Genomic DNA, 3,310 nt, shown 5'->3' on the forward strand with positions numbered 1-3,310 from the left:
CCCGCGGCCGTCCAGGGAGCGGAAGCAGCCGGGAGGCAAAGCGGAGGAAGCCTGTGCCCGTCGGTCTCCCCTTCTTTCATCTTAACTATTGGAAGCTCAAGAAACAACTTTTGCTCCCGCCCTGCCAACTGGGAAGGTCAGTCGCCTCCCAGAACGCACTCCGCCATCGCCATCGTAGGGACCACGGGTCTCCACAACGACCCGCCTCTCCTCTCAGCCCTCCGGCCGAAAGAAGCTAGAAGCAGAGCAGGGAAGAGATGGAGAGATGGAAGGCGAGGCTGAGGGAAGGCCTGCTGGCAAAAGGATGTGGCCTTACCATCTCGGGCCCTAGCTGACACAGACACCCTGCCCGGCCACCAGCCCTGCATCTGGACCGAGCAGGAAACGCCGACTGACCCAATCCAGGAAGCTGCTCCCGGCTCTGACCCAAGTGGCACCAGGCCAGCCCCATGTCACCGGGCCGGGGAGGTCTGCAGACTCAGGGCAGACTCCAGGCACCCTCAGACATCAGCCGGCATCCTAGGGAAGAACTGAGGCCAAGTCAGCAGAGAAAAGCCATTGGAAGAAAAGATTCTCCTTCCTCAGCCTCAAAGAGGGACAAGTAGAGACCAAAGCCAGCTGTCTTCTCTGCCCAGGGTGGAGAGGTCCCAGTATGGGCCAGGGGCAGTCAGGTCTGGAGCCCTGGTAGGTCTGGCCACTGAGAAGGAAGGAGGCAGACTGCTCCTTCCTGCCCCGGCTCTCCACAGGCCAGACAACCCGGAGAAACTGGGGCAGCAGAGGGGTCCCAATCACACAGAGGGAGCACTTCACGGAGGGTCAGAACAGAGATGTAGACCCCCCAGAGAAGAACGACAGACTGAAAAGGGCTTCTGGGGGTCATCTCATCCAGCCCCCTACCTGCGGGCCAGACCCAGAGTTTGCCATCTCTCTGGGCCTCGCAAGAGCCACAAGGCATCCCCTCAGGCCAGGCAGGGTGAGAAGCAGGGAAGTCCCCAAGCCCCAGGAAGCCGAGCCCTGCCCCTGAGAGGATACTACTCAGATGGAACCAGAGGAAACCGCTCCGTGCCTGCCTGCCCGCCTTCTCCGGGGAGGGCTCTCCCGCCCTCCTCTGCAGCCCCTGCTCTGGCTAGGGTGGGATGTCGGGGACCCCTGCCCTTGCTGAGGGCACATCTGGGGGAGGCCCAGTCCCACTCCAGGGCAGCCAACCAAGCCCCCTAGGGGGACCCCATGTTGGAAATCAGAGCTGTGACCCAGGGGAGGATGGAGAGACTGTCTCTTCACCGTGGAACACTGGGAAAGCCCCAGGGCCCCCCTTTTTCCTCCCAGCATCCAACAGTAAGCTGGGTGTCGGAGTAGCCAGACACGGAAGCAAAAAAGGCAAGAGGTTGCATTTTTACTTTTCTCTTTTTAATAAAAAGGCACCTATAAAACAGGTCAATACAGTACAGGCAGCACAGAGACCCCCAGAACAAGCCTAAAAATTGTTTCAAAATAAAAACCAAGAAGATGTCTTCACATATTGTATTTATATATTTATATTTATATATATATATTTATATAATGGTACAAAATGGCTGGGGGTATGGCCATGGATGGAGGGACATAGGCTGGCCTGTGGAGTTCACCTTGGAAAGCTAGTCTGGTGGCGGAGATGGGGCAAGAGGAGAATGCGGAGGACACTGGGCCCTTTGCGGTCTGACCCCTCTCCTCTGGGCAGGAAACACTTAAGAGTCAGTTTGGGGAGTCTTGGGTGGGGGGGGGGGGGCTGGCAGGCCCAGGGCCCAGGTTGAGGCAGGGTGGGCAAAGCGCCTGGCAGGATGGAAGGCAGGTGGCCCCCAAACACAGGTGCCAGGGCCCTGGCCCCGGGGCCCCAGGGAGGTGCTGGGGGAGGCAGGAGCCTGCAGCCAGCCAGCCCCAGAGGAAGCGCTTGACCTGGCTGACGGTGGACTGAGGACAGCACCAGACTGGGAAAAGTGGGGCAAATTCCCTTTGTATCACAGCTGCCAATGCAAGGCCAGACCCTGCAGATCAGGAAGGCTAGGGACGGGGCCATGGCAGAAGACACCTTGTCTAGGAATGGCCCTTGGCCCTGGAGGCAGGGCATGGAGGCCAGGGAACTGCCCTGCCACCTCACAAGGCAGGAAAGGAAGTGAGAAAAGGAGAAGTGTTTTACTCCTGGGGCCAAGGGGGCAAAACACAGTCTGTATGGCTTCAGCTCTGACCAGAGGCAGGTGGGGAATTTTGGGAAAGAGCAGGGGAGCAAGGGGGAGGCAGTGGCTGTGCCTGGGCCTGGGCACAGAGCCCGGAGCCCCGGGCAGAGGGACCTTGCCAGTGAGTGGGCAGGTAGGACACCCCCTGCTTCTCCACCACTTTCTCTAATCCATCCTCAAAGGGTGGAGGCTGGAGGGATGCAGATTTACTCAGCCAACCCCTTTTCTTTCCACCTTTGGTGAGAAGTGGGTGGCAGCTCCCGGAAAAGTCAGGGCCTGGGGGTTCCCCTGGCTGGGGGCAGCTGTAGGAGGCACAAAGCCATCTGGGCCACCTTGCTGTGCCTCCCTGGCTCTGCGCAAGGGGCCACACAGCCTCCACCTCTTCCTCCTTTCCCTCATCCCACACTGGGGACGAAGGACTTCAAGTTCTGACTAAGGTGTAGCAGCAGGGGACGCCAGACATCCATAGCTGGGAAGCCAGGGCCCCGGGTCTCCTGTGTCGGGCGAACATGCCAGCCTGAGCGCACGTTCTCCTGAATTCATTCAGCAGCAGATAGGCTGCCACTCTGGGGGTGGGAAGTGGAGGGCGGATCTCAGCCCAGAAGGGGCTCTCCAGGTGGAAGCCCAGGTGGTCTGACCTCAGCTTAGGTGTGGGGTATCTGTCATTTCACCATTTGAGGAAGGGACCGGAATGGTATCCTTATGGACCCAGAGACCCGCAAACAGTGGGAGAGTGTGTTGGACTGCGTGGTCCTGAGTCCAGGGGAATGGAAAGGGGCAAGAATTTGAAGAAGGAGGGGAGGGAAGGGTTGCTTTTAACCTTTTCTCTTTTTTGTGACTTCTATCAAAACACAGAAATACAGCACACACACAAACCAGCACAAAAGCGCAGCGCTCTATTTACAGCTGCGGCTGGCACTGCCCACCGGGCCAGCCGCCTGCAGGGAGGGGTGGGAGAGGGGCTCAGCCACAGCAGCAGGGAGAGGAAACGAGGCAGGAAGAGACAGAAGGAAAAACCGGTGGGAGCAGAGAAACCGAGAGCAGAATGAAGCTCCAGGAGCACGCAGAGCCTAGGAAACAAGCCGCAGAAAGGAGACAGA

Source organism: Lontra canadensis, unplaced genomic scaffold (assembly GCF_010015895.1).
Source record: "Lontra canadensis isolate GAN:19392208 unplaced genomic scaffold, GSC_riverotter_1.0 scaffold36, whole genome shotgun sequence".
NCBI classification, from domain to species: Eukaryota; Metazoa; Chordata; class Mammalia; order Carnivora; family Mustelidae; genus Lontra; species Lontra canadensis.